The sequence below is a fragment of the Lemur catta genome, chromosome Y (genome assembly GCF_020740605.2).
Source record: "Lemur catta isolate mLemCat1 chromosome Y, mLemCat1.pri, whole genome shotgun sequence".
Taxonomy (NCBI): Eukaryota; Metazoa; Chordata; class Mammalia; order Primates; family Lemuridae; genus Lemur; species Lemur catta.
In genome coordinates this window covers 2,830,025-2,851,832 of record NC_059156.1, presented here as the reverse complement: position 1 = coordinate 2,851,832, position 21,808 = coordinate 2,830,025, and the positions used below count along the sequence as shown (strand labels likewise).

At 43.0% G+C, this 21,808-nt stretch overlaps 1 protein-coding gene across 2 annotated transcripts in view; it reads right to left on the bottom strand.

Moving 5' to 3' along the window:
* Positions 1-21,808, bottom strand: part of LOC123629050 (F-box-like/WD repeat-containing protein TBL1X) — a 1,209,717-nt gene that overhangs the window by 1,156,569 nt on the left and 31,340 nt on the right. The window contains exon 2 of one of the 2 annotated variants that reach the window (XM_045538982.1): positions 4,870-4,958. The exons of the other annotated variant lie outside the window; for it this stretch is intronic. The gene's annotated coding sequence lies outside the window, so the exon portion shown is untranslated. The remainder of the gene's footprint in view (positions 1-4,869; positions 4,959-21,808) is intronic. 2 annotated transcript variants of the gene reach the window in all.

The following is a 21,808-nucleotide window of genomic DNA, read 5'->3' as shown; positions in this document are numbered from 1 at the left end:
TGACCATTACTGCTACAATTACCCTTTTAGAGGTTAAGAAATGAAGCCTCAGAGAAGATAACCAACTTAAATCCCAGAGGAGCCAGGATTTAAAGTTAAGTTGCCTGACGTTAAACACTGTGCTCTGACGGTGTGAGTTAAAGTTTTTGAAGCTACGTAATGGAAAGATGTTTCTGGAAGCACCCCAAATTGCATGGGGGCAACCACAAAACTGAAAAGAAGGCCAACCTGGTTAATAGTGTGACCCCACTTGTGGGAAAATATATAGATAGGAAAAGCTCAGGGAGAAATACACGAAAACATTTTATGTTTTCTTTCAGATACTTATCTTCATTCAGCAATAAGCATATATATATTATTTTATAATAAGAAAACAGTTCTCATTAACTTTACCATTATATTTACCTGGAGTTAAATGGTCCACAATGGTGAATATAATCAAACAACTACTTTTTTTTACCAGAATTTAAATGCCTGGCAGCACCTCCATTTAAATATGACAATAAACACGTTGAATAAGACACAGTCATTAAAACAGCATTTCATGACCAAGGAAAACGTCTATGACATAGACTGTATGGAAAAAGCAGGTTTCCATAAAGCACTGTGGAATATGCACGATGCAAAGCTTTGTTTTGTACACATGCACACACATGCACAAATGGAAGACGCCCTCCAAAATGCACTTGCACCTGTCTCCAGGTGTGGCATTATGCTGTTGTACACATGCACACACGCACACCCACACAAATGGAAGATGCCCTCTAAAATGTACTGGCACTTGCCTCCAGGTGTGGGATTATGTTGTTGTACACAGACACAGACATACACAAACACACACACACACACACACACACGCACAACAAACGGAAGATGCCCTCCAAAATGCACTTGCACCTGTCTCCAGGTGTGGGATTATGCTGTTGTACACACACACGTGCACACACACATACAAATGGATGATGCCCTCCACAATGCACTTGCACCTGTCTCCAGGTGTGGGATTATGCTGTTGTACACACACACACACACACACACACACGTGCACACACACATACAAATGGAAGATGCCCTCCAAAACGCACTTGCACCTCTCTCCAGGTGTGGGATTACGCTGGATTTATATCTGTGTCTCTCTGTGTGCTTTTCTACAGTTTGCATATTTCCTCCAGTGAACATGAACTGACTTCATATTTATTAAAATATGATTAAAACCTGGCAATGTCTTCTGAAATGATCAGTATGAGAATGACCAAGTAGGAGATGAGGCTCCAGGGTTGGGCGAGTGGAGGAGAGGCTGTGTTAGAAACAGAATGCCGCTCTCTACGGAATAAAACCACCCCACAGTGAGACACTCAGAAGGATCCTGTCTGTCCCTCACCCCGCTTCTGGACTAATTAAAGCCTGGCTGGAGCTTCCATCCAAACCCCACCTGCACGTCAACCGCAGATGCTGTAGGGACAGGGAAGGCATCCGGGAGGCAGGCTCCAAAGGAAGCCCCCTTGAAAATGCTCAACCTAGCAACAGCAAACCACTCCTAGGAAAGTCCACATCACATGAGCCAAGCAATGCACACAAGCAGACCTGCATGATTTCCTGTAATACTCTCCCCTCTCCACAGTTAAATGCCAGTTCACGTACCCAGATTTCAACGCAGACTGCGTAGAGAGACACTGACAGCTTCTGCTTCCGCACAAGAGGAGTCTGTCCTGTTTTACTAACAACTTTGGTTTTTTTAAGCTAACACTTCTGATGTCTAGATCAATTATGACCTATTTTCTAGCCAGAAATTAACCTGCAGATTGTAGTTATCTTGCAGGCAGAGAGAGTGAACACAGATTTTACATAATATGCACTGGGCTTTCAACCCAATTTCAGGAATACACAGTCTGGCTATGAAACTTCTACAACACTGTGATTTTCCACCTAAATACGAAGCATCTGATTTTGTCCAGGACGCATCCCTTTCCTGCGGTAGGTGGCGTCATAAGTGGGGCCACCTATTCATTCGACGTGACCTGCACAGTTGTGAAAAATAAATCCTGTGGCTTTCTCTGCAGACATAAAGGCAGGCGGTGCCTCAACCCCTAAGATGGCCTGGATCGCCTATAAATCTTGGTGTTATATCTGCTTTTGATGCTTCCATTTAAATGAATCACAAAGGACTCTTTTAAAAAGGAAAAAAACTGAAAGCACCATGAACTCAAATATTAGATGGGAGTCCCAGCATCCTCATGTTTATGTCGGCAAACACAGGAGCTTAAGTTTTGTAATTAAGTGCTCAGTAGCTTAAAATTCCACAGCCGCACGGCTGCTGACACTGACAGCACGGAAGGACAGCCTGGCAGCGGCAGCAGCGAGCAGGGCTCCCCAGTCTCCTCCTGGGATGGGGGGCTGTCCTGTGCCCCGCAGTATCCCTGTGGCAGTATCCCTGCCCCAGCTGTGACAGCAGGAATGTCTCCAGCATTCCCGAGTAGCCTCTGGAAGGGGGGATTCCCCTGGGGTGAGAACCCGAGTTTGGGTAGTTAGATAACTTCCTCGTGTAAAAGCGCGACTCCTCCAATATCTGCAGTGCTTTTGCTAAAGTGACCACAGTTTGGGTTCTGTCTTAACCATGTCATGGCCCCGTGTGGGCCTCTTGGAGCCTCACCTCCAACTCAAAAGGCCACAGTTAGGAGAGGTGGAAAGAAAACAGTTGTGATCCTCTAGGTTAGGGCCATAAACACCTGATATCAGTCTGTAAATAAAGTCTTACTGGCACTCAGCCATATTCGCTCGCTCAGGTATGGTCCACGCTGCTTTCGCCCTACCACGGCAGAGCTAAGCAGCAGCTGCAGCAGGGGCCGCCTGGCCCACAAAGTCTGAGCTCCGCACCACCTGGCCCGGCCCGGAACACGCCTGCTGACCCGTGCTCTCCGTCTTTCCGGCTCTGCTGCAGATTTTCCCACTCCTGCATCAGGGAACAACTGCCTCACCCCTTCTTGGCTTGAAATCTTCCTTCCCGAGAACCTGAATGGTGCAATCCCTAAATGTGAACGCTCCTTATAAACATACCAACCCCCTTAAGACCAAGATACAAGAAAATAGGACCACTGAGGTCTGCTGTAGATGGCTTTGAAAGGAGGGCATGCACTGAAACCCTACAAATCTAAGGGAAATATTTACAAGCCTTCACTTCCTGATGCACAGTACCCAAGACAGACAGGAAGAGCTTGCACTTTACAGACCACTCCCACCGCTATTGCCGAACTCAGCAGCAGAGTGGCCCAAGGTGTGTAATCCCAAGTGACCATCTGCACGCATACATTGGACCATGAGTTCCCAAAGGCTACAAAAACACTCAAAGTCACTAACAAGGCCAAACACAAACACTTCACGCACAATAGGAATTTGATCAGTGCATGCCCAATTTAATTAAATCAAAACTTATATTCCCTAAGTGCTCAATTAATACCCAGTGAAAACACGAGTGAGAAACAGATCCCCTCTCTCATCTTCCCTCTGACATTTAAGACTACAGTTCAATGGCATTGCAAAAAATATTGACTAATCAGGCAGACACTTAGAAAAGTCTGACAGTTCCTCAAAACGTTAAATGTAGTTACCATGTGACCCAGCAATTCCACTCCGAAGAATACGCCACAGAGAAATGAAACATACGTCCACATAAAAACCTGTATGTGATTGTTTATAACATCGGTATTCATAACAGCCAAAAGGTAAATACAAATGTCCACCAACTGACAAATGGACAGACAAATGTGTCTACCTACGGTATATTCACACGATGGAATATTCTTCCGCCATAAAAAGGCACGATAGGCTACAACACAGGTGAACTTTGAAAATCTTCTACTGAGTGAAAGAGGCCAGTCACAACGTTCAACTTAATATTGTAAACTTTTGTTTTTATTAGTAAGCTACAATTTCCAAATATTTAAGTCAATACTGAAATACATGTATTTAACTTGTTAAAACAACTTATGTATGTCTGGTATTAAACAAAAGTACCTCAAACAACAAGGTTCTTATATTAGTTAAATTTAAGTCTATTATTTTAGTTGCAGTTGGTTCTCTTCAAACAGTAAAGAAAAATCTTCCCTAAATTTCCATCTTTAATATTTTCAAATTACCAAAGTTCTACAGGGTTTTGTTTTGGTTTTTACTAAAAAAAAATTTAAGAAAGAACCAGAAAATCCAATAACAAGTAAATAAAATAAAACTCTAATATCCCATGTACCAAGAGATAACAGGTAACTTTTACAGAACTTTTGGACAGTAGGGTATCCGTTTCAGTTTTAGACGTGGGCTTCAACCCTTGACATCTGTGCCCAAACAATGGTTTGCTATTCTGGAAACCTTAGTGTCTCACCGGATTTATACATAGTAATCTACATGATTTTCTAATAAGTTTCAAGGTTAACTAGCAAATCAATTTGCAGAAACTAATAAAGCATAGAATTAAGACACAGGAGTCAAATAAAATCTCTACTCATGTGCCCAATTATAATTAACTTTTCTGCATAATTATAATTCATAACATTGACAAGAGAGGTTGATTTTCAAAGGTGTCGTCCTTGCCCGGTAAGACCCAACCCAGAAGTTTGTTGTAGCTCATTCAGGATCCAAAATTCTTAGAAGGTAGTGAAAGGCTAATTCCTCATTTAGAATTAACAATACAGCTCATAATGATTTAATGATGCTCTACCTACTGCCTTCAATTTCAGCAAGGAGGAAGACCTGCAACTTCCTCCTGAAAAAAAAAAATCATTTAAAGCAGGAGGTTCAGTTTTGGCAAAATGCAGTTCTGCTTCTCAACTGGATTTCAGGTAAAAAGACAAGGCTCCAACGGCACATGCGGCTGCTCACCTTTACGGTGACTTCATGTGTAGACCTTGGGACCAGTGGGCTTCCCAGCATCCAATCATAGAAACGGCGACCAGTCTGCGGCAACCAGCCTAGGGAGAAACGGGAAGATTTGAAAAAATAAAAGACTTAGGTTCACCTCTCGCCCCTCCCATTCCTTTAGGTTTCTCTTTCCTCCTAACTCAAACTTAACATATTTTATTGGCTCATCCTTTCTGTCTTAGTCCTCAGCAGAGACTGTAAGATACTGTTCACAAAGTAAAAAAAAGGAGAAATTAAAATGATCAGATAGGCATTATTTTGCTTGTAGAAATTCTGACAGAGTCTCAGAAGAGACAAAAATCAGTATTAGCTCAGACATTGCTACTGTTATTGTTTAATGATAAAATAACGTTCCCTTGAAATATCTTTGTTTTCGGGACAGTGCCTCGTGCAACTGATAAGTTAACATGTAAACACCATCAGGAGAAGGCAACACTCTTTAGTGAAACTTCACACACTGCTTGGGCTGAGTTTCCAACAACCCCGGCCAGCACACTTGTGTGCATATGCCCACCCTCATGTACTATGCTCATAAAGACAAAGAAACAAGTTAGAATATTTTTCTCTTTGGCTCTGCCAAAATAAAGAAAAACAAAAGCACCAACTAATACATCTCAACTTTTCAATTACTGTTCTCAGACATTTCAATTCCACAGGGGTTCCATTTGCTCAAACCTAGCTGGGTTTGTATCTCATAAAATAATGCTTTGTAACAAAAATTGTCTTTATTTTTCAGGCACTATAAACACTAATCAGCCAACCAGCACTTAATGATATTTACCTTCTTCCTTATAAAAAATTTCTTTGGTTGTGAATGAATCCAGCCTCCTAGAGGGTTTAAATTATCCGCTTTCATCTACAAACTTGAGAACTAAGGAAATCAAATGTCTGCCACTTTCTCTATCTTCTTATTCAGTAGTTTTAAGTGATAATAAAAATGTGCCAGGTTTAATATAATTCAAATCCACAAGCAAGCAGTGAGTGAAAGTTTCTTTATGAGTGAATTTATTCAGAACCTCCTGAGTGTTTTAAGGAAATTTAAGTAAATTGTTCCCACTGAGTCATGTTTATAGTTATGCTACTTAAAAGAAAGAGATTAAGTGAATTCTACAGGTACGTAAGTCTCATTACAGTACTTTAAAACAAATAAGGATATGGAAGATAAAAGTAACCAAGGCAATTTTTTAAAAATTCACCACTGAAGAAAGAGAATTAAACAAAATTCATCTATAACTCTTTGAATAGAAATTAAAAGGCACCAGGATGAAGTAGGCACAAAGGGAATGTTGATTTTGCTTATAAAATAAAAGTACATTTGATTATGAGAAAACTTCTGCAGTGGAGATGAAACAGGACAGTACCCCCTAGAGTAAGCCGAAGCAAATTACTATTTTTGAGGACTGGGTTGTAAATTACCAGGGGGAAAAAAGCCTTATGATGAAATTGCTAAATACCAAGAAGTATCAAAATATGAGCAGATGTCACCACAATAAGCCCCAAACTGCCTGTAAATCAAAACATTAAAATCCATAATAATTCAGTAAGTAATTAATATACAAACAGCTCTTACTACAAGCTGTTCAGAAAAAAGCTTTAGAGTCAAATTCCTATTCTTTGGTCCAAAACAGATGGTAACTCACAAATTAGAGTCTTGCAAGATTATCTTTTATATATGTTGTTAAACTCAGTAACTATAATTAACTTATCATCTGTGTGTGATCAACACAAAGAAATGGAAATTATGACTTGAGTTAATAACATTCTTCTGGTTACGCAACATGTCAAAACTAGTTTATTGCTAGAAACAATAAATTAAAACAAGAAATCAGACCTTCCAATACCTTGTCATGACTGACTTTCCATTAATACACACACAAATAAACCCATTATTAGTAAACAGTGCTGGCAAGAGAGTTTATATATTGCAAAATGTGTGAAATACAAATGATTTTAACAAATGCAATACATTATTTTTAAAAGTAAATGCCAAAATTGGATAAATATAAAAGGCGTCCTACTTTTCTGTTAGTCCTCAGCTCCTGGCATGGCACAGCATGGCACAGTGTACAGGTATGCTGACAGTCCTCCCATGCAGGAGGTGTAGTCCCTGAAAGTGTTCTGTAAGCTCACACAACGGGGGAGCATGTACGTGCTCGCCATAGAAAGTGGGTTAGAATAGCATTAGTGGTGCTACCTGTATTTCTTGAAAGAATTAAACTTGAACACTGTAATCAAATAAAATATAAAATAATTTAGACACTGCTAATTCACCAGCCTTCTTTCCCCAACCGACTTATCTATCTTTCAGTCACACAAGCACACCTTGCAGAGAGACTCCAGAGTTCCACTACTGAGTTCTTGCCAATGGTATGTAAGGAGACATAAAACTTCTGGGTTTTGCCTTAACACCGGTCCTGTGAGTTGCTGAGAGCCAGTTCTGACCCTTAGGAATGGCAGACTAGCAGGACTGCAGGAAGCTGCGTCCCCCAATGCCCTTGGAGATTTATTACACGCCCTTCTCGGGCTACTGCCCACCTTTGGGCTGCTGTATGAGAGAGAACGCATTTTCTCCTTCGAACCACTGCAGTTTACTGTCTGGCCTATTCCCTAAGTAGAATACAGAGTCCCTGGGGGATGCACTCTGTTTTCCTTGTATCCTGTGCTTCCTTCTGTCATACCACCCATAACAGGCATCACAACCTTCCTCAAGTTGGTTTCTGCAGTCTAGGCTTGACACATACTGCACACCTAATAAACGCACCTTAATGAATGAATGTGAGAATGAATGAATGACGTACCAGATATATAATCAATCAGGGCATTACAGTAGCTGATTATACACTTTTTAATATAGCAGATTTCAGAATCCCTCTGCCACATTCATTTCTTTATGGTGTCTGCTTTAATTTTATTGCAAAATAGGGGGAAAATGCAGCATTTTCACACGGACATTGGAATTCAGAAAGAGTTCTTTGGAGGTATTTTTACTGACATCGTTGAAGATGACCTTGGGGGAAGCACAAAAATATCAAGGGATCGCTTTAAAGAAATGGACACAGCAAGGCCTGCTATTGTTTTCCTGTTGTTTTTTTTAATTCTACATTTCCAAGTACAAGCACCAGTTACCATCATATCGGTATCTGTGCTTGTAAGCGGGCAGTCCTTGTACTTCCGTGAGCTGGCAGCGTTGACTGTGGTGGGAAACAGACCTCAGCATACGTGAGCCAGTCACCTACCGTTAATCGTCTGCCTTTTCATTCCTTCACACAATGATTGATTCATGAAGCTGAAAAGTTACAAAGGCCTAGCCAAGTATTGTCCAAACTCAACAGCACATCAGCTAAATTCCATCCTAAACGCAAATCAGCTGGTTTTGTTCCCTTTCAATTACAAATCCTATACATTGCTTTCCAACTGTGCTTTGGGAACACCTGCAGATCCGTAAAACCACGGTTAAGGAATTTCTCACTTGAATACAGCAAATGATGGTGCAAAGCAATGAGGGACTCTTCTCACTCCCGTTCTCCCCTCCCCGGGCTGGCAAACACCCATCTGCTTTCTGTCTCTCGGATTTGCCTATTGAGGACATTTCACATAAATGGAATCATACAATAGGTGGCCTTCTGTGCCTGGTTCTTTTCACCGAGCATATTTTCAGGGTTCACTCGTGCTATAGCCCGTTATCAGTGCTTCGCCCCCTCTTTTATGGCTGAATACTCTTCCATTGTGTGGCCAGACCACATTCTGTTTGTCCATTTGGCACTGACGGGCGGAGTCTGGTTCGAGTCCCTGTCTTCCGTTCCTTGGGGGATGTGCCTGACAGAGGGACTGCCCCACGCAGCTCTGCTTTTACCCTCCTTCACCTGAGTCTCCTCCTCCCCAGGAATCAACGATGCACAGAACAGGCAAAGGGAGGCCGAGCTGGAGCGCACCGGAACCGGGTAGGGGAGCAGACGGTCTAGCTCCAGCAGGGACAGACCCACAAGAAGGAACGCAGGAACACGTCAGCACGAGAGCTACAGCGGGCAACGACCGCAAGCCAGAGCCCTGCCTGGTGACAAGCCCGCGCTGTGTGCAGGGCTGCGCACACTCACTTCCTGGCTGCTGCTGCAGACTGAGCACTCCTCTATGCACGAGTTTTCTGCTTGGAGTAAACAAAGCCGCATGCAATGCTGATTACATATGTAATCCCAAGTACAGGCATGGGATTATCGTGATGTTTCCATATTTTAATACGGTGCTTCTCAAGCAGAAGTGACTGTTCCTCCCTACTCCCCAGGCAATGTCTGGAGATATTTTTGAATGTCCCAACTGGAGGTGTAGGTGCTACTGGCTTCTCTTGATAACATGGCATTCAATTTGTATGAAAAATCCCTTCGGTTGCCTGTGGAAAGGCCAACATGGAGCTGACCCGAGGCCTCCCGCCAACAGCACCAAAACCAGCTATGTGAGGGAGCACTGCGGACGCGGATCCTCCAGCCCCCGTCACACCTTCAGATGACTGCAGCCCCGGCTGGTGTCTTGCCTGCAACTTCAAGACAGACCCCAAGCCAGGATCAGCCAGCTAAGTCACATCAGCATTCCTGACTTTGAGAATCTAGCACCCTGTGGACGGCAGGTGGGAGACACACCTGGGAAAGGGGCCTTCCAGCAGGTGCCTCATAAAACAGGAACGATGATTTGCAGGGTTGCTGCCAGGAAAACCTAGAAAGAACCAAATGAACTTGGAAGCCAATCAACTGGAGGCTAAGAATAAGTAGAGGAGTGTTTGCCAAAGTACTTTCTTCAGAGTGACGTTTCTCAGGTTATTTAGTAGAGGGGGATAGGGTGCGTCACCTGGAAACAGCTCCACGATCCAAAAGGCTCTGTGACACTTGGTTAAAGTTAAAAAGTAATAATAGCCAACACATATATTGCACCTATTGTATGCCTTGGCTCTCTTGTAAGTGCTTTGAACTTTTTTAGTTCTTCTAGTAAATGACTTAAAATACTTAAAGTGCTTAGAACACTAAGTCCTTATATAACATGTATTACGCCCAACGGAAGTGACGGTCACCATTTCTACAGCACCCTACAAGCTAGGGCTGTTATTATCCCACTTTCATAGACGAGGAAATGGAAGCGCTGAGATGCAGGTGGCTGCCCAAGTCCCTGGCTAGGAAGTCTGCACTTGTACAACCGGCAGGTGCTGCCACCTTTTTATTTACTGGAGGATTTGCTTCAAGCTCTGACGCGCTATTGTGTACTGTGCGGTGCAAGGACAGAGATAAAGAATTCAGGATTTCCGATGAGTCCCACCTGCCACAATGTCACCATGTGTGTTCACTGACGTACCCCAGGCAACTACAGCAACAGTGTGGGACCAGCCGCTCACGTGTGTGCACAATAAATAGACGACTGGACCCTCAGGATTTCCTCCCTGCTCTGGGCAGTCGGTGGCACGTGTTCTGTGCACCGTCGCCTCCATCCAGCCTTACCGCTCAGGGACTGCTCCGCATCCACACGGATAAGGCTGCTCCATGCTTCATGCGCTACGGTTTGCCCAACTGCCCCAGATCTCTCTGTGAAAGACTTTTCAACATGTTGATATTTTAAAGACCATTTTTTGATTGACTTGGCATATACCAGCCACTAAACATTCCAATAAGTTAAGATTTTACTGTTGGAAGACTATATATGTTCTCCAAGAGAAACATAAAATCAATGTGCATTTTGCCTTAAGACTTTGGAAGCTTGAAGTCTAAGGATGACAGTACTTGACTAAAATGAATGTGAGTGCGCCAGGTTGGTAATGACTCATAAAGATGCATGTTACTTTCACTATAATAATAGTGCCAAGAAGAGGGGCAGTCCTGCATGAGCCTCCGTCCACTGGGAATTAAAATCAGCCTACCATCCTCATTTCTCCTCTCACTCACCAAACTGTGACAATAGGTACGGTGAGGTGAAAAGTCATAACATGCTAATTATTTCATTTCTTAAAAAAAATTCACTTTTGGAACACTCTTTAGATAATTTTTGCCACTATAGCAAACATAGGCCCTTCTGTTCATATATATTCCTGAGTGGCAACACAAGAGACGCCTTCCTTTGAAAGTTATATTTATGACACAGAAAAAATGTTTTGTATTATTTTCTCAGCAACTAATGACTCTAATGTTGTACACAAATTCCAAAGACAGCAGAGTCGCTCCCAACTATAATCCCAGCTACTTGGGAGGTTGCAGTGGGAGGGCTGTTTGAGGCCAGCATTTCGAGGCCAGCCTGGGCAACATAGCCAGATCCCCCGTCTCTAAAAACCATAAAAATAAAAATTAGCTGGGTGCAAATAAGCATATATGTCATAAGGAAACCAGAAACCTATAAACTATAATGAAGGAACATCTTAAAAGATTTTTCTTTTAAAAACAGTCTGCCTGATTAAATAATAAAAATTGCCCTTCTGTGTCTATAGAAAAACATAGGAGTTTGAATATTTTGGAATTGACATTTCAGTAACGTCAGCTGTAGAATGTAATCTTGGGGTTGCCATTGGTTTTCCTTTAGTATGTCACTGGGTCATCACTGTACAAAATGTGTGAGTCCACAAAGCTGACAGTTACCCAGGCAATTATTTCTCATACCTCTTCCACAAACTAGTAATGCTTGGGTACCACTGTACATAATGCCAGGCAAACGCCCATGAGCTTGCTGGGTGACCCGATTCTATAAGGGCCAAGGGAGCCATGTGGAGCTACACTGATTTCATCATCGTTTCCCACACCGGGTGTAGTGTTCATTCATAAAACATTAGTTCTATAGAAGATAACACGTATTACTTAAAACAAGGATTTCAAGATTAAATAAAGTTGGGAAATTCACTTAAGGAAGGTAAAAATGATTCAAAATCTAAACAAACCCCAAGCAGGAAAAACACCACAGGAAATCCCGACAAGATACAATTTCTTGAAAATCAGTGATAAGAGAAATTTCAAAAGCAGCCAGCGAAAACACACAAATCCTATCTAGAGGAAAAAAGAAAATAAACACCACAAACTTCTTATCAAAAACTATGCAAGCCAGAAGACAATGGCAAGAAATCTTTAAAGAGCTGAAGGATGTATCAATCTAAAATTGCACACTCGTAGACCTGCCCTACAGGTCACATTAAAGGAAGTCCTTTAAGCAGAAGAATGACCTAAGATGAAAATGTGAATTCCTACAAAAAAAATGATGAGTGGCAGAAATAGTAACTGTAGGAGTGAATATAAAAATATTTTCTTTTCCTCTGAAAAAATCTTTTACAGACAATCGACTGCCTAATGCAAAATTAATAACTATGTATTGTGGTGTTTATAACATGTATGAAAGTAAAAAGTCTCGCAAATGCAGCACAGAAAACGGGAAATGCTAGGAGAACGGAAGCCACTGTGGTAAGACTCTTACACGGGACGTGGTAAAATGCCTTTCAAATGCAGACGGCAGTAAGTTAAAGATGAATTCCCTAAACACTAGGGCAACCCCCTAAAAAATAAAGCACTCAGTTGCAGCTAATAAGCTAATCACAGTTATTAAAAGCCTCAATTTATGCAAAAGTATGCAGAAACAGAAAAAATGTTCAAATATTAATAACACACAACTACCCAGTGGTAAATGGGATAGCTACTCTGATTAAAAGGCTGAGACTTAAATTTAAAAAGATTTAAGAAGCCAGACTCACCTCTATGCTATTACAACAAACCCATGTTGAATATATGTCCATTCTGTTATTGAACATATATATACACACTGATATATCTCATATATGTTATATATATTGGTTATAAATCTTTTACGTGCATTGTCTTTGAATATACGCACAGTTGACGTCCTCCATACTTGTAAGTTCTGTATCTGCAGATCAAAAATATTTTTAAAAATAAATGAATAAAAAATAACAGTACAATAAAAAACAACACAAAAATTAAAAACAATACAGTATAGCAATTATTTATACAGCATTTACATTGTATTTGGTATTAAGTAACCAAGGGATAATTTAAAGGGCACAGGAGGACATGCGCAGGTTATATGCAAGTACTCCCCCATTCGTGAGCATCCCTGGGTTTTGGTGTCCTTGGGGGTCTTGGAACCAATGCCCCATGGATACCGAGGGATGACTGTATTCTATTCAACTCATCATTCTCATCCTTTGCGACCTATTCCATTTCTTACCTCCTTGGGGGGTCTGGGGAAGACATTTTAGCAGTGAAGAAAACATGAAAGAGGAAAGGAGACATGGAGGGCTTCCTGGCCTTCGGACTCAATATGCCTTTGTAAGGGATTCGAGGGTGAGCATAACTGGCCTTCCGGAAGGAGACTGCAGAGAGCCCAGACCATGAGGCCCCTTCAGAGTCTCAGCATTATTGACTTGAGGGTTCTGTTCAGTTGTTCACTAAAAAACACCTTTACGGGATTCACCAATACACCGAACCTTACATCAAATTCTGCAGAAGACAATATCGGGAAGTCATGGCTCTTGCACCTGAAGATATGCTAGAGGCGAGGGCAATGCTTAGATATATGCAGTAGACAGAGACAGAAGGGTGACTGGCCTCCCAGAAGGCTCCCCTCCTTGGCCCCATCCTGCTCCCCACTCCCACACAGCCAGTGATCCTGAGGCAAGCCTCAGCTCATTTCCTATGTAAACTTTAGTTTTGGCAGTCTATTTGTTGGCTGGGCACAGTGGTTCATGCCTGTAATCCCAGCACTTTGGGAGGCCAGGGTGGGAGGATCCCTTGGGGCCAGGTCTTGAGGCCAGGAATTCAAGACCAGCCTGAGCAATATAACAAGACCCCATCTCTACAAAAAAACAGAAGAATTAGCAGGGCATGGTGGTGTGCACCTGTAGTCCCAGCTACTCGGGAGGCTGAGGCAGGAGGATTGCTTGAGCCCAAGAATTTGAGGCTGCAGTGAGCTATAATGATGCCACTGCATTTTAGCCAAGGCAGGAGAGTGATACCCTGTCTCAAAATAAAAAGAGGCTGTTTCTTGAGGACTCTCTTAAAACACAGACCTCGACAGCATGCTTGGTCCAATATCCCCCACACAACTGCCACATTCTATCAAATACTTCCATTATGAATGCCACTAGTGTGTTGTTTTTTTAATCAAAGAAAATGATGGTGTTTTACATCTTTCACGAGCAAGTACTTGAGCCAGGGATTTTAATAAATACACAGTGGTATCATATTACATGCATCTGACATGCAGAGAAACACACAAGAACTCACCAAAACACCGAATAAAGACGAAATGTTCCCGGTGCTTGAATCCTAATTTGTCTCATTTGGCTACGCTGTTTACTGTCCTTCTCCCCTTTCTGAAACTGAGCTTAACAGGTGGGAGGAGTATCCAGATATGGCAGCAGAAGGGAGGAAAGCTCTGGAACCACAGAGCAGGGGTAAGCACATGTTTTCTCTAAAGGGGCAAAGAGCAAGTGCCTGGGACTTCGCAGTCACACTACTCAACTCTGCCTGGCAGTCACTGACAATCTAAACAGACGGGGCTGGGTGTGTTCCAGTGAAACTTTATCTACAAAAACAGGCTGTGGGCATGGATGGCCTCCGGGCAGTAGTTTGCTGAGCCCTGCATTGGAGCAACATCGCATTAGATTGATTAAGCTGTGCACTCGTAATGCACTACTGATAGATAACCTACTAATACCATCAGGCTGACTTTGGACAACTAACTTGCAAAGAAGAAGTGTTTTATCCCACAAGTAATGCAGGTATGTGCGTGGTTGCTGACAACAGCCACATTGAACAGGGCCACAGGCACGTAGGGTGGACCTTAGCAAGTTTTGTGGTCCCTGGGGCTCATGGGGCTGCCATCGAGAGTCCCGGGGACAGTTGTGCAAACCTGACTTAAGATGATGTCTTCAGAACATGAGTGCAAAATGCCTCATAAAAACTTCCAACTCTTCCGAATCCTAAATGTGTGCCATTGGACAGACCAACCCCATCGTTCTGGAAATGACACCTTTAATTGTTTTTTAAGATGCTATTAAAACTATAGGAGTAATACAGGTTTGTCAGGGAAATTAAAGTCGTTTTTAGTCAGAGGTAATTTTGCCCCACAGGGGATAATGGGGAATGTCTGGGGACATTTTTGGTGGCCATGATTCGGGGAGGACGCTACTGGCATCTAGTGGGTAGTACCTAGGGATGCTGCTAAACCTCCTGCAGTGCACTGGTGCCCCCCCTCCCCCCCCCCCGGGAACTCTCCAGCCCCAATGCCCACAGTGCCATGGCGGAGAAATCCTGATGTCAAGGGAGGCTTCTCTCTCTCTTATAAAGAGGCAGCCTGGTCCAAGCTTCTTCTGTAATCTTCCCAAAGTTTTCTACTCGTGTGTTCTTAGTTCTAACACAAACGTATCATGCTAACTATAGTTTTTTAACTTCATCATGAGAACAGATCGATTGTTTTCATCACTAAAATTCCTGAACAGCAAAGCTGGTTGTGTCCTCTTCTATTAGTAACTCTTCCCACTGGCAAAGAAAGGTCCATTTTATAAAGTTCCCTTATGTCCGTTATATAAAATTAACTAGCACAGCAGCCCCATCTGTTGTTCCCACTTTGTAGATAAAAAGACTGAGTTCTGAAGAGTTTAAGTGAGTGATGTCTCACAGCTGGTAAGTGGTAGGATCTGAAACCCAAGTTCTGGCTTCACCGAGAACGCTCTTATTATTTCAGACCAAAGCAGTTCACAACTTACACTAACTTCGATTGAAGGTAGGTAGTAACTCACTTTTGCAAAATGAAAGAATAACTAGACATCTGGCAAGTGATACATAATTTATGGGGCAAGTCTTCCAAACACTTTGAATAATCAATTTGCAGATACTGAACACACCCATCACGAATCATTCTAACTGCTTCATTTGGATAATCTGAAACACTTTTAGTTGGTCTGAAATACATTTAGTCATCTGCACTGTACCCACAAACAACTGCATTCAATTAACTTGGGTTTTCTGTGACACTTTTTCCTGACTCAGATAATTTTTTCCTATCAGTTAGTCCGCACTGTCTACAGCATCGTAGCTGCAGCAGGAGTGGCCCCCGCAGGGCTCTGCGTTTCACCCACGCGTGCATCTCTCCCACTCCGTAAAGTTCACACTCGCAGAGTCTTAGATCAACTGAGTATCTTATCTACAGATGAGGCCCAAGTTGGGAAGACCAAGTGGGTCACTCTCCTCACCAAGAAAGCAGCGGAGTGCAAGGTCGGCTGAGTGAAAGAATTTCATTTTTGAGCCATGGAATTCAGTTAACTCTTTGGGAATAAAACTGCAATTCCCAGATACCCTAATTCCTGTTAAAACCCTCACTGTACGGATCGATCCTGCTTTCAAAATGTAAATGCTGCCCTAGTTCCATCACAGCTGCTGGACATTTGCAAAACCACAAGCAACAACTGTTACTCATATAAATGACTGTAAAATCACAGTTAAATCTTTTTAAAAAGTGTGGAATCTTACGTCGGGCCTAATTTCATGGGACAGTATCTACCGAATAGGAATATTTTTCAATTCGTAAAATAAATGTTGCTACCCTTATGAGGATTCTGATTCCTCAGTGCCCTTCCCTACCATCTTATGCTGCTAACCAGCATAGATTCAATGTGTGGGTGACATTTGGTCCCCCACTACAAAGCAGGGCCCAGAAGGACATGCAGTTTGGCTCTGGGACATGATAGCTAAATAGGTTTCCTTCTATGCCTCAATAGCAAGCACACCAGTTTATGCTCATGTGTGACACCATGAAATCACTGCGAAAACAAATACTTCAGATATTTCACTTGAAGCAAGACCAAGAAATCTGTCATTTAATTAAAAACCATTTTTCCACAATGAAGCACTTGGATGTAAATCCTGTGAGGCAGGCAGGTGTTGCTGATCTCTATAGACTAACCACACAGGACACAGAAAGATAACATACCTTACAGAAGTAACAACAGCCTGTGTGGGGCCACGAACTCAAAATTTAAAAAAATTTCCTAGAGCCAAATATCTCTGCCTGCTGTTCTCAGAATTTCCAGACTACTAAAAGCTTCTTTGACTTCAGAATCTGGGCGTGGGATGCTGCAGTCATGTAAAGTACAGGGAATCTCATCTTACCAGGTCAGGAATACGAATGCCAAAGTGTGTCGTCGTACACGGGACACACGCAGCATTCGTGCCATGCTTCACATTACGTGAATTCAGTCTCCCCTGAAGCTCGGACCCCACAGCATCCCCACCCTCTGACACCTCAAAGATGAGGGGACTTCTCAAGGACATCACCAGGCAGGTCAGAACCTAGCAGTGATCCCAGGTCGCCTGATCCTAAACCCCATCAGCTTCCCATTACACCACATGACCTATCTTAAAATGGTACTTTTAGGAGACTCTTAAAAATAAAAGATAAAAACAATAATCAAACACACATACACACCAAAAAAATGCAACTCGCCATTCTCCTAGTTTGCATTTTCCTCAAAGACCAAACTGTTGCCTGTGCTTTGCTTATGTGTCTCAGTCACACTCTGCCCAGTCTAAGTCACCTTTCTCTCCTCTGTACTACAGTGTGGCCTTGTTTTCCAGAAACTACACTTGTGTCTCTCTAACAACACAAGCCAGCACATTCTCTTGAGAAGCAGCATGATCCTAGAGTGAGGCTGTGCATCCTCCAGTAAATAACTTAACCTCTCTGTGCCACTAAACAAACATAATTACATCCGTGGCTCACATGCTATTCCTACCAGACAGAGCAAATCTAGATGGCTTCTATAGTGTCTCCAGGCTCTGAAATTTTGTTGATTGTAGTTGGCAAGATGAAGAGGCGTATGGAGTTTTTTTTAGGGTACACAATCCCTCTTTTAATTCTGTCTGCCAGCAAATTTTAAATTATATGCCTATAATATCTTTTTTCCCGTGATCAATATGAAATAGTTAATAATCACAAATAGTTCTAGTTGAAGACTAGCTTTCTCTAGGAACAAAAGCACAATTTTCTCTGAAGCTATTTTTAATAGAGTGAATTATTGTAAGTTCCGTCAGACACCCAACCAAGGTCCAGGTGAAAGCTTGTGGGCCTTGGATTGCCTAGGTGACCTGCAGGTGGCTCGTGTGGCAGGCCAACCACCCACCTCGCAGCTTGGTGCCCTATACCCCTCGATTTGGGGGCCCCTGGCGTGGCAGGCCGCACAGAGAGCTATGAGCTCACAGGGCTCCCCGCAGAGCACCCAGGCAAGGACCTGGGTGAGGTTCCCGCACGTATAAAACAGGGAGGACCACGCCAACCCCTGTGCCGCCCTCCCTGACAGACTGCCCTGGAAAGCAGTAGGCAACGCTGCCACTGACAGGCTTTTTGGGCAACAGCACAGCTCCAGTCCCACAGCGCTGCTAATTGACACCAGGTGACCCCAACGAAACGGCTGAGCCAGGATTACTCTTAGTTACCGCTGTTACTATTGTTATAATAAATCCCCTTTTAGATATGACATCCTGCCCCTTAAGTTTTCAGCTGTCACTTTACGATCTAATTAAGTCCTGCCCGTTATAAGCGCTGCGGAGACAGCGCTGGAGAACGGGCGCCAGCAGGTGCTGGGCGTGGAGCACCGGGTACCTGCCCGCATCGTACTCACAGCGACAATCGAACGCTCAGCTGTCCTTGTTTTAGCAAGAGGAACCCTATGGCCACGCTGAGCTCTCTTTTGAACTAACTAACAGCCACCCATAAGACAGGACAGCATTAATGAAGCGTAATTCATTTTATGGGATGGAAGTTATGCCGCATCAGGAGAGAGCTTTTTGCTGGTATGTGTATTTTGGTGGAGAGAACATGGGTTTCATCTGTCCAGAGTTGACACTGTCGTCACGCGTGGGCACACACATGCCCTGTGACAGAGTCCAAAGTGCAAGTCGTCAACCTGGAGCCACCTTCCGAAAGGAACTGTGGAGTGAGAGCTGCGGCTTCTCCACTCACAATTTCTGTGCATACTGCACCCTGTAGCACGAAGAGAAGTCACAGCCTGCAGGGGCAAAGTACCGAGAGAAAATGCAATCTCGAGCCCTGAGAGGAGGCCAGAGTTAGGGAGATGCAGCCCTTTCTCTGTGGATTGGCTCCACCTATTGAAGTTGGTAGGAAATGACTCGCTCGAGGCCCTGCTGGATTCAGACCTACTCAATCTCCTTTTGAGCAAAAACATACAAACATCATTGAGAAGCTAAATACGTTATGTTGTAAAACGACAGACACTCCAACCCAAAATTATCACGGCACTTGTTTTTAGCAATCTATTAATAATTTCTGAATCATCTTTTTCCTTTCCTTTCATTCATTTCAAAGTTCCAGAAGCTTTCTTTGGAGGAAAAAAATAGAAACGATGCTTAAAAAAAGACCACAAAAGGAAGAACTGGAACTGATGTTAGGTAAGCTTCCTAACTGTGTGGTCCTAAAACGTGCACAGGAATTTGAATAATGACTTCGGGGAAATACTGAGAACAAACCATTCTCTCCTCGCCCTGAGCGTGCTGCAAGACAGCGCAACGCTTCCCAGGCAGCACGAAGCTTGCCACATAATAGATACTCAATTAATTCATGTGCACAATAAAACAGATGCCACACACATACACACACTGACATATTTCCTTGGGAAACACTGAACTTTGGCTAATGACAAGTACAAACAAATTGGCAAGCTTGCCGATTTATGATGACATTAAAAAATAATCTTTATTGGCTAACGTAAGAATCTGTGCTTTTCCTCCAACTGTCATTCTATAAAAACACCATCTTTTGATGAGCATGCTAGGAGACGGCAGACAGGCAGCCCACCCTCCCAACACACGGCTCTGGCTCACAAGCGTTCCCGACTGCAGCGCAGGGAAGGCCTAAGGACGCGCTAGAGCAGCCACCAACACACGTGCATATGCACCTCCAGTCTCCTTAAACTGATTTGCTAGTTCCTTCTTCTTGCTTTCTGGACTTTGCTTCTGTTTACTATGCAGCTCTAACGTGTAGACTCACAGCTGGGTTCAAGTCAGGAGACGATCGTGCAGGCAAACGTCAGAAACGGCCCATTTAGCTGAAACTCCAACACTGTGATCCTCAAAATAACCGGGATCCCAGTGAAATCCCAAAAGTGTACTGTAGGAAAGGAACCTGAGTTACACCTTTTCAAGGGGTTTATGTTCAATTCACGGAAGAAGAAATGCAAATGGCTGACAAACATGATAAAATATTCCACCTCATTAGAAAGTAAGAAAATGCAAGGGGGCAGGGGAGAAAAAGATGCCACACATTCCCAGCTCAGCTGACCATGATCGTGTGAACTGAGAGGGCTGCACCCCACTCCCCGCCACCCCAGCCCTCCTCATTACTGTACAGCCTTTCAGGATAGCAATTTGGTAATCGGTCTCAAGAGCCCTACAGTTCTATTTCCAGCAACCTATCCTAAAGCAAAAATTGGAAGCAATCTAAATCTCCAACAACATGCATTAAATAAATTACAGAACATGCACTTGATGGAAAGATGCACACAAATATTCTGGATTGATCCTCGTGGATGATCTAATGCTTCCTCCGTAAGGTCAGGCGGAAGGTGCACACCAGAGCTCACTACACAGCACACTGCACACGTGCACATAGAAACATGTGGAAGAAACACAGCGAAACACTGGTGGGACCTTCTAGGGGTGGGCTTACAGTTGTTTCTTTTCTTTTCATGCTTAATTTTATTTTTCAAATTGCTCACGACACATTATCTTCATAATGAGAAAAGAGTTATGAAAACCTTGGCAAGCAAAGAATAATTATGAACATTTCATCTGGTGAGTATTAATAAGATTAAATGACAGCTATTTACCTATTTACTTCTTTTCTAAGAGCGTGTGGGATGGTTTTCCTCACACAGTGTGGTGTGGTGAGGAAGTTCTTTTCTCCCCAAGGTTTATACTGACTGACTCCCTCCCCTGGAGTCACCTTTTCATCTTTTTATGACACTAAAGTCTATAAACATAACATTAAATATTTATGGTTGATATCTGCTGCTTCTAAAAATACTTGGAGGAGGAAACTCTCTTAACAAGGCCTGCACTTAACCTTCTTACTGAATTAACTGAAGCTCTCTCTGCCCTGAGCCTGCCGGGCTGGGATCTGCTTCTGCCCGAGCTGGTTTCCTGGGACTTAATAAACATCCAGACTGTCGGCTGGTTCAAACCTGCAGATGCCAGTTGGACTTGCTATTGCATTTATGAAGAGTAATTAAATAGCACATAAACTGATGAACTAAGAATGCAAAAAAAAAAATTTTTTTTTTTCTAAAAAAACCACATTGAATGCTTTATTATACACTTAACCAAGAAAGTGCCCAACAAAACTGTGCTGTCAAATTGGTTGCAGAGTGGACAGCAGCCAAGAGATTTGGGAAAAGAAAACTCTACACGGACTGTACTCTGAGATGGTTTCACAAATCTCTAAATTCCCACTCTGCTTCACAGAGACCAACACTGCAGGAGGTGCACCATGGAAATGGTTTCTCAGGAAAGTTGACTCAAAATGAGGATTAAAGGACCCACATTCCAAGAAAAACCCCATTCTCCCTGTCAAGAGATGAGTGATGTAGTTTAACATAAAAAGGAAACAAACAACCTCTAGGAAGAGAGGCTCTCTCATTCTTACCCCACCCCCAAGCATGTGTACTTTGAGAGAATAGCGTATGGACACAGATAAATGACCTCAAAGTGCAGAAACCCAGCACCCACGACCTTAACCAAGTGACCTAGTCAACAGTAGTAAGTCACGCTGAGCGCCTACCCTTGACATGGTGTAGTGAGACGCCATTCACCTCTCACTGGCGGCTTCCTCCCTGAAACCCACCACCCTAACTGGAAAATCC